This window comes from Syngnathoides biaculeatus, chromosome 4, assembly GCF_019802595.1.
Source record: "Syngnathoides biaculeatus isolate LvHL_M chromosome 4, ASM1980259v1, whole genome shotgun sequence".
Lineage (NCBI taxonomy): Eukaryota > Metazoa > Chordata > Actinopteri > Syngnathiformes > Syngnathidae > Syngnathoides > Syngnathoides biaculeatus.
In genome coordinates, this window is record NC_084643.1 from 12,215,280 (window position 1) to 12,225,350 (window position 10,071).

Consider the following 10,071-nt stretch of genomic DNA (forward strand, 5'->3'; position numbering starts at 1 on the left):
TTCCTTATTGCCACATGAGGCCAGACCACACAAGCACACACTGAGGTCAGTGGACATGATTTATTCAAGGTGACTATCAATAATTGCTGCCAACGTCAGCCATGGCTAGCTGCAGGCGGTCTGAGGTCCAATAGTGATGGTCCCACCCGAGGAACCAACCTGTGAAGGTTGGCGGTTCGAATCCCTGTTTGACCGTGACAACAGGGGTGCACAGGTCTCTGCAGGCCGGATCTGTCTCTATGTACCTTGAGGCTGGAAGACAACAGCCGATAATTTCTTACCTGCTCTCTGGACCACTTCCCGTTTGTCTCACCTGAAGCAAATGCCTGCACTCTTTCATCCTTGCGAAATTCTAACCCTAATTCCCAAGCCACACAAAGACCTACAGAAAGTCACGAAAACTTGATTGGTCCAATGCAATGTAAAAAAAAAATAAAAAAATTCCCAGAATGTCAACTTTTGGAGGTGATTGTCCATTCGTAGCTAGATTTGAGGGGAAAAAAAAAACGCATTTACATGACCAAGTTACTCTCCAGCAACCTTAACATTTCACTAGTTGCAAGATTCAAAAGTCACCTACGTGCTCCCAGGCATCTAAAAGCATGACATCATCTGGAGCGAGGTCTTCCTGGGTCAGTTCACCTGGAACTTCCTCCATCTGAAGACCAGAACAGCACAGTTGACAGTGGAGAAAAAAAAAAAAAACAAAACCTTGAACAAAGTGTTTGAGCTTGCAACAGTTCTGACTGACCAGGAAATGTCCGGTCTTGTTAGAGCAGGCGAACAAACGAGGAGGATGCGCCTCCATCTGAGCCTCACATCGGGGAGAGTCACAATAGTCTTCGCGTCCCCCCCAGCGCACACCAGAAATCGCCTGAAAGCACATTTGCCGCCATCATCTTCGTCGCAAAGCAAGAGAACGACACCGTCTCACCTTCCTCCACCTGTACTGGGTTCTGTCGCAGGAGTCCAGCTAGATGCCTGGCTCCTTGGACTTCACCAGAGCTGCTGCCGTGACCTTTCCACATCCAGCAGGAAGACGTCACCTGGGAGCGGTGACCTCTTCCCGACTCGACTGGGCTCCTTGCCTGAGAAGGGCAAACAACTATTTCAAAGGTTTCGAGAAGCTTCCTGTAGTCTTACCAAACATAAATGACGCTGCCATCTCTGCCATTGTGGCGAAACTGGTACAGGATGATGTAACTCTCCACGCCAAAACTGACCAATCAACGATGAGTCCACAGACACACCTGCGCACAGACACCATGAATCCAGAACGACGCACACCCGTTTGTTGCCGTCTCCTGCATCCGACATTCCGTGGCGGGCCGCCGTGGTCTCAGAGCGGTGGAGAGCCGACGCATCGAACGGGACCTGCCAACAATCGGAAAGTGGACCCGTTCGGTCAATGCCATCAGAAGAAAGATAATTTCTGTTCACCTTCTCGATTTGATAGGGCACGTAGGCCGTTCCCACGCCAACCGTGTCGTCAGGATTATGCCAGTCTTCAAAGAATTGTTTGAAGAGCACCGTCTCGCCGTGTTCGGGAAGGACTTCGACCTGAAGGTAGTGCGGAGGACCACATAAAGTTACATCCCACTCAAATGTGGGTGTGTGTTGGGTAATTCATCTTCCGGATGAAGTGTTCAGAAATGTTAAGAACAGCATGACGCTCTTCAGCGTTTGCATCCTTCCCTGCGCACACCAAAGACCAAGTAAACAAACACACATGTATGTTGAATGTGTGCGTTCTCACCTTTCCACACGTAAACGCATCCGTTGCTTCCATTATCTAAGATGAAACAGTCGCTGGAGAGCAAGCTTTTTCGGGAGAATGGACTTTGTCCCGCCACCATCGCGACATTCAAGTTGCAATCCACGTTGGACACCTGACAGCCAAATACGGATGATCACGCCTTTACAATTCAAGCATTCTGACCAAAATAGACGCTACGATTCACTTTGAACAGCTTTGCCAGGTTCCTGTTACGCGCATCCATCTTAGAGTCATCCGGTTGAGATTCCGGAAGCTCAGGTTTTTCCCCCAACACCTTGACACAGATCAAGAGGTCAGAGCCCATCTGGCTGACACACACACACACACACACACACACACACACAGGAAGCGCTTCTCACCTCCAACATCTTTTCAGGTTCAAAGCCTTCATCACAGATCAGCAGTAAGGCACGCCCGCAATGCTCGCTCGCTATCACGATTCCACTTGGACACCCGTCACTCACACAGGGAGGCCCGCCCCCATGATGACGTCACTCCTCACCACTGTCGCGATCAACGACAATGACAACTCACCAGGGTGGCCTTCAACATGTCAAAGTGGTTACTATGACTACCAGACCACTGGATGATCTCCTGGAGAGAGACTCATTTAAAGAGCAGTCCTCCGTTTCTCCCACCCTGCAGCCTTCCTTCCTTCCTTCCTTCCTACCTTTCCCAGGTCAAGGATGAATGCGTCTCCCGTGTTGAAACTCTCCCAGCTGAGGTAGACTTGCGTTGCCCTGACAACATAACGACCTTTGACCTTCAGCAGCCTTCTGACATCGGCATCATTCGAAGCCACGCCTCCCGCCTGCGATGACATCCATATGTGAGCCTTTGAGGTGACAGCTTTTCTTGCTTCAACAACTACATTGTGACACTCACCAAGTACTTGGGGCCCAATTTGAAGTATCCCGCAAACATGTTTGACTCAAGGCCCCGGACTTCACGGAACTGGACCGGCTCCCCCTGCAGGAAGTCATCCATCTGGACAGTCAAGATGGCTGCTGCCCCAGCCTCATCCTGAGAACATTCGCCACCTTGCCAAAAGTCCAGGTGGTAGCATAGCCGCCCCTGCAGGAGGGATCCTGGCTGCCGACTGCTTCTGAGAACCAGGTAAGCGTCCCCACAGTAGAAGGAGCCATGAAGGCGCTTGGGAACGGGAACCAGGTCCATGTGCTCAACCCTCCAGACTTGAAGACCCTCCTGGAGACCCCGCACGCTCAAACGCTGGCATCGAGTCACCTGCAAGGGGTGCGTCACGTCTATTGGAAAGCAAACGTGACACTCGAACTAGAAGTGAGTCACAGCACAGAATAGCCGCTTAACCTCACATGGGTCGCGGGAGCGCTGGAGCCTATCCCGGCCATTGACGGGCAGTGTACGCCCTGAACTGGTTGCCGGCCAACAACAATCTCACTCAATCACACCTCGGGGCCATTTAGAGTTGCCAATGAATGCAAGCATGTTTTCGGGATGCGGGAGGAAAATCGGGAGTGCCCGGAGAAAACATGGAAAACTCCACACAGGCGGGGTCAGGATTGGACCCTGAACTTCATAACTGTGATGCCAACACAGCTGCGGCACCAGATTCAATGCACCTGTTTTGAGGAGTACATATTTTAAAATAGATGTGTGTGTGGTGAGAGAGCTTAAATATTTTTGTATTCAAAACTAACTTTGAATTACTCGAAAGTCAAATCATCGGACTTGTTTGCCTTCTTTGACTCGGGACTCGCAAGTCTTAACTTGGGACTTGATGGCAAAGACTTGCCAAGGAATACCTTGGTCTCACCTCTGCCAGCTATAAAGAAAAAATAAAAGTTTAGCGAGTTCAGGGTCAAACCATCACGTCATCCTCGTTTGCGCAGCGCGCATACACAGGCAGCCAGCCCACTAACCCTGCTTTCCAGGTTTGGTCACATCAGATTATTCGGGACTCAAACTGCAACCAGAAAGGCCTGAACTGAGAAAACATGCAGAAAGAATCGAGTCCACCTACTGGACTCTGCCTCTACGACACCATGCTAGCTAAGCACTCCACAACGCTAACGTTAAACAGCAAATCTTTGATGTCAGGTTGAACGTAGCAGGACGCCATGATGGATCTGACTCATTGGGAAATAGACAAGCCGTGAAATACTGTGTAATATTGTCCACAACAACGGGATGGTGCTCTGACTGAAACATGAACCCCTTTAAAATATTAATTTTGAAACGCCACGCACACACTGCAGCAAAGGAACAGCGTCAATGTGAACCTCAGCACCAAAGTGTACAGCCACAAACACAAACCTAGCCATAGAAGAGTCCCGGAAGTGGCAACTTACTTATTGGATGTTTCTTGATTTGAGTGAAGAAAGTAAAACTGGGAGCGTGGGCTCCACGCATATTAAAAAAAGAAAAAAAAGGGGGGGGGGTTGGGGGGGGGGGGTCACAGGTGAGGCACACAAACGCACCTGATTGCAATGCCAATCAGTGTTGAAAATGATATTCCAGCTCCTCAAATGTTCATGATTTGAAATATTGCTCAGCCATAAATAACTTTTTAATAAAAATATAACTCATTATTTCTAATAGAAACATTGCCTATGTTTCCCCAGCAGAAGAGATTTCCTCCCGCGGCGTTCAGGTATTGTCATTTGGCGCCCTCTAACGGTGTAACTCATCAACTGCCAAACGTGTTTTTTTGTTTTTGTTTTTTTTTCTTTCTTTGAATCAATTTGAGCTTTGATGCCTGGTGACATATTGGTCGGCACGTCTGCCGCACAGTTTCCAGGTTCTAATATACGCTGCCGGCCCGACTGTGGGCATTTTGCACGTTCTCTCCATGCAAAAGGGTTAACCTCTGTGAGACATTCACATGTTCAACTTAATTTTCCCGAGGTAGCGTCGTAAAACACAGGATGTTAAAAAAATCAGGGTTTAAATGTTGGGAGGTGATTTTGAACTCCCATGAGTTATTCGTAACGTTGAACAATTTTTGGAGTTTAAACGATGCCCAGAGTAGGGCTTATTTCACAGTTGCTCACATGGTCTTAGAGGAACTATTCGGTAAGCTCATGAATTAACGTCCACCTATGCACCTACACAGCTTCAGTTTGAGAGCAATGAGCCAATGCTATTTTCCAAGTTCTGTATTTTCGCAGTGTAAATTAAGTTTAAACAAAATCCAACAATTATGAATTGATGTAGTGAACTGCAGAAGTATGAGAAGAATACTGTGTATGTTGTGATGACACTGAAATCCTCGCTGCTCTCAGTAGCACTTAGCTGGTGCCCATTAGTAACTCGGGAAAGAAGAATACATTCACCCGGCCTATTTATGAGCTGCTTATCCGCACAAGGGTCACAGGAGTGCTGAATCCAATCACAGCTGTCTTCGGGCATGACCCAGGGTACACCCCCAATCGGACAGACGGCGGTCACGCTCAAAATCTCGCATCTCCACCATATAGAACAGAGGATTCAATGTTTCTTGGAACGAATCATTTGCATTAATTGACAATGCAGAAGAATTGCCTGAACGTTTGCTTTGTAGCGAGAAGTTGTCAAATAACAGAGCAATGTGGAAAGACATGTTATATTTGCAGCAGAGTACCCAGTTGGGAAAGAGAGGAAAAGTGCGATTGCTTACATATGGAGAAATCGAAGCGGCACAAATACACGGAAGTGGATTGCATTTCCAAACTCCACGACTGCTGCAGGTTTTGTTGGAACCGGAGGAGATAAAGTGTGGGAAAGCGTTCACAGATGGATGGAGCTGACCGTCTGTTTGAAAAATGAAGTCTCAAACAGGTAAGAACACAATCCTGTCACAGCCATATATTTAGAAACAAAGTAGCTGTTTTCAAAAGGCTACGGTTTTATTCTTTAAATGCAGGCTGCGTTTTATTGCACTCAGTTTAGTGCCCAGATAATGGGCACCTTATATGCGTTCCATTTGGCTTTTAATTTTTTTTTTCGAATCCTCAAAAAAAAAAAAAAAAAAAAAAGACAAATTTGGATTTCTTTATTTTCATCAAAGCAATGAAACAACTCGTTTTGTAATGAAGCTAAACTTGAGGCGGCATCGTACAGTAGCAGTCACGTTGTACATTTATGGCAAAAGCTGCGGAATCCAAACTTTTTGAGCTAATATTTATCGAAATGTACTTGAAAATATCATTCAAATGAAAGACTTCCATTGTGTGTAAAGACCCAAAACAATTTTGTTTCAGAAATAAATATAGGGTACCCTCACTTGATCTGACTGGGATGGTAAAGAAAGTTGACCAATCACGAGGTTTCCAGGTAGTGGAGGGACGCAAAAATCTGCATTGCATCGAACCTTCCTTTTTTTTTTTTTTTTTTTTTCCTCGAGTTACACTGTGTTTGTGTGTGTGTGTGTGTGTGTGTGTGTGTGTGTGTGTGAGAGAGAGAGAGAGAGAAAGGGGGGTTCAATTAAAAAAAAAATAATAAGGCTCTCGCTAAAGAAGAAAAAAAGGACAAATTACTCGTCTATATATAAAGATGTGGTGGGGGCACAGAATAGCAAAAGGAAGTCCAAAGAGGGAGAGGAAAAAAAAACAGTGGAACCCTGATTTGAATTTGAACTGAACTTGCACTTTTCCATGCAGTTGTCCAATGTTCCAACGTTTCATTGGTCTCTTTTTTTTTTTTTTTTTTTTTGCTGGGCGGGGCTATCATTTAGTGCAGGTGCGGACATTGTGTGTGTGTGTGTGGGGGGGCACTCAACGCTAATCACTCCCAGCTGCTCTCATGTCAACCCCTTCCGGGTCAGCCACTGCCTGACTTAATGCCTTTTTGCCATTTGGTAGCTCAGTTTGTGTCCAAGCCAAGGAATGGACGCCTGTGGCAAGAGAGAAGGCCTCACTGCGTCGAAAACGATGATTTGTGAGGAGTAAGAGTCGAGCATTGGCACATGAATTGCAGAGATTCTTCGCACGTGTCCTGTGGGTGAAAGAAGTCCCCAATTGACTTTATAAGTAGAAGCAGCTTCGAAGTTGTTCTTTTTGTCAGAGCTGACGTGTTCAATGAAAGAATAGTAGTCCGGCCAACTTGGTCAAAGTAAGGTGCCTTTTTATTTTCTGTTGGTTTGTGGTTTCCGCCTCTCCTTTGAGGGTTCATGATGTGATGTTTGGGCGCAAACAGGCGGTTTCCAATTACGCCATCTTGTGTTTCTTAGAGGTCAGAGAGTACAGGTGATGGGTGAAGCACGATTTTTTTTTTTTTTTTTTTTTTTTTTTTTTCTCCCCCATCGTTAATTTATCCGATTAGTCTAAGGGTGACGGCAACTTCATTAGAAAGCTATCCATTGGCGTGTGGGAGGTTGCACCGGGCACTATGGCAGGCGTCTGTTGGTATCGGGAGGAGTCTCCTTGGATTTGTTTTACAGCCAGTTCCGAAACACCTCCAAAGATTTGAAGCTCTCAAGTGTATACATTCGCTGACTAGTAGTCACTGGAAGTGCTCCACATGTCACGCATTTTGAGTGGGGGCGGACCCCCCATTTTAGTTTTTTTATTTTTTCTTTCTTTTTTTCTTCCCCCAACTATCAAATATACACCATTGGGGGGGAAAAACACCTTGTCATGCAGGATCTTCCCCAGGCTGTGGAAAATTCTTCCTCCGTGTGAGACGAGTGAATGAAGTTTGGCTTTTTGCCTGACTTAAGTGCACCAATGTGCAATCTGGTCTGTTTTTGGGATCCTATCACATTTACAAAACAATTTACAGACTACAATAATTTTACAATTCTGAGATTCAAAAGTAAGTTACTTATTCATTTAACATTATCCCCCCTCGGTAAGGTTTGTAATGCTGACCAAGCAGTAGATGGCAGCGTAAAGCAGAGTCGAACTGCATACTTTCCAAATGAGCAAATGCATTACTTTATCACCGACTTTTAAAAGGTAAATGATAGCTATAAGCTGTTCATAACTTTAATGTACAGAGTCTCTGAAGAGTTAAAGCTTTTGATTTTGGGAGCCATAGTGACATTTCAGTGTTTTGCAAATTTTGTGGCTTCAGGCTGTAGTCTAAGTGTGTTCCTGTTAGCATTACAATCGGCTCCTCCAAAGCACTCGATTCTAGCTTCAGCAGACAGACTCAAATTCACTTATGTAGCTTTTTAATGCTCTTTTTAATGTTTGAATGTTAGTTTTCTTGCTTGTCTTTGTGAATAATTTGTTCGACTTCTTTACTCGAAGAAAAGAACTGAGCAATGTAGGTTTGGGCGGCCGGAGGTCCAATCCGGGCTCTGACTTTTTTTTTTTTTTTTTTTTTTTTTCTCTTCCCTCTTTTCCAAACCTCGAACATGGGCATCGGCAACCCGCTGCTCTCTAGCGCTGACCTACTGGCTCCCTGGAGCTTTTTCAAAAAATGTTTGAAAATGAAAAAAGATGGTGGGGGGGGGGAGTTAGAAATATATTTCTTTTTATTATGTGTCTGTAGGTGGACAAATGTTTTCAAATTCTGTAAGAATGTGTGGCATAAGTATTCAATTTCAACATTTCTGTCAAGGAAGATTTGCATCATAGCCTGCGACAAGTTTTGATCAGGGCAGGTAAACAAACCGGTGGCTGTGTGATGGGCCATGGATCCCAAGGGTGAAAAAGAGAAAAATTACCGAGAACAGAGGATTCAATGTTTTTGGAACGAATCATTTGCATTCATTGACAATGCAGAAGAATTGCCTGAATGTTTGCTTTTGTAGCGAGAGGTTGTCAAATAACAGTAATGTGGAAAGGCATTTGCAGGGAAGGCATGTTAAATTTGCAGCAGAGTACCCAGTTGCGAAAAAGTCCAATTGCATTACATATGGAAAAATTAGGAGCGCAGAAATTTAAGTGAATTGCATTTCCAAACGCCACGGATGCTGCAAGTTTTTGTTGAAACCTGGGAGGAGCTAAAGCGTGAAAAACCGTTCAGATGGCTGGAGCTGACCAGTGATGTCTTAAACGGGTAAGAACACAATCCTGTCATAGGCATGTATTCAGTGACAGTTTTTTTTTTCTTTTTTGTAATACACGCAGACTGCATGTTATTGCACTGTTTAGTGCCCAGATAATGAGCACGTTATGCGTGTTCTCCCTCCCCCCTTATCCTGAAAATAAAAATGACATAGAATCACTAGCCCTTCATTTCAGCAAAGCAATGAAACATAATGTAATGAAGTTAAACTTGAGGCGGCATCGCACAACAGCAGTCATGTAGTGCATTGTTCTCTACAGAATGAAAATAAACGAATGCTCATTGTTTGAAGCAAACTTAGTCATTTTGATAGTAGGCTAATGTAGCTACTACAGTAAGTTTCCTTCATTATTTTATTTATTTATTTTTTTTGCAGCTCAAAATGTATTCAGTATGGCTTTCAACATTTTGGGATGCCGACCCTTGCGCTAACAAATGGTGCCATGACCCGGATTCTTAAATAAATCTGTGGTGAGATGAGCTGAGACATAAAAAAACTGCACCGGAATAAAGGTAAGCAGATGGCTTCTCTAGATTTATGCAGGATAGTCCCTACTCACTCTCTGTGTGATGTTTAAATTGAAGTGGTACAAAATAAATTACAGGTAAAGGTATGTTTTTAAGAATTGAAAAGGTCACTTTATCTGGGTCTGTGTGGAAAAAGGTTTGGAAAGATGCAATTTGCAGCTAAGTGACTAACCCTGCCAGAAGACACATTGGAGGAGTATGTAAATCACATCCTGCATTCTAAAAAGAGAAAAAATAAGTAAAATAATCAGTGATGGAAGTCCTCGGGATTTTCCCGTAATTCCGGATATTTACCTTTTTCATCGAAATTGCCTAAAATTAATCTGGATATTAGTTGACAATGAACGAACATGCTTTTGAGTCTGTTGTTTTGCTTTCACGAGTGTAGCTATGTTGAGGCACTAACACGAGTAACCCTAACACCCCTCTTTTTCTCTCTAGACGTGGCTTATTTTGTGTGGTCTTGACAGTTTGTTTCATTCACTTTAACTAAACAAGCCTGCTCCAAAACAACCGCTATTCCCTTTGAAACAGCAAATGCAAGTTAGCCGTATGGAGCATATCCGAAAGCGCATGTTCAGAACTGCTTCACGTAATGCGAGCGCATTTACGTCGAAAGTCATCTCATGAGCTATGGCAAAGGAAATTCAGTTACACCAGGGGTTCTCATTGCGTCGATCACAAGGCAGTATGACTGCGTTTAAAAAAAAAAAACGTTAGACTATCATCCACCTCGTTGCTTGATTCAGACGTGGCCAATACGTTGAGCGCATGCACATAAAGGCGCATTC

The 10,071-nt window shown here is 44.5% G+C and overlaps 1 long non-coding RNA gene and 1 pseudogene across 1 annotated transcript; one reads left to right on the top strand and one right to left on the bottom strand.

Moving 5' to 3' along the window:
- Positions 1 to 51: 51 nt before the first annotated feature.
- On the bottom strand, positions 52 to 4,168 carry LOC133500044 (gelsolin-like; annotated as a pseudogene).
- Positions 4,169 to 4,221: 53 nt separating this feature from the next.
- On the top strand, positions 4,222 to 9,269 carry LOC133500031 (uncharacterized). The gene is made up of 2 exons (XR_009794825.1): positions 4,222 to 4,831; positions 5,485 to 9,269. It is a non-coding gene; the product is annotated as an uncharacterized LOC133500031 (long non-coding RNA).
- Positions 9,270 to 10,071: the final 802 nt, after the last annotated feature.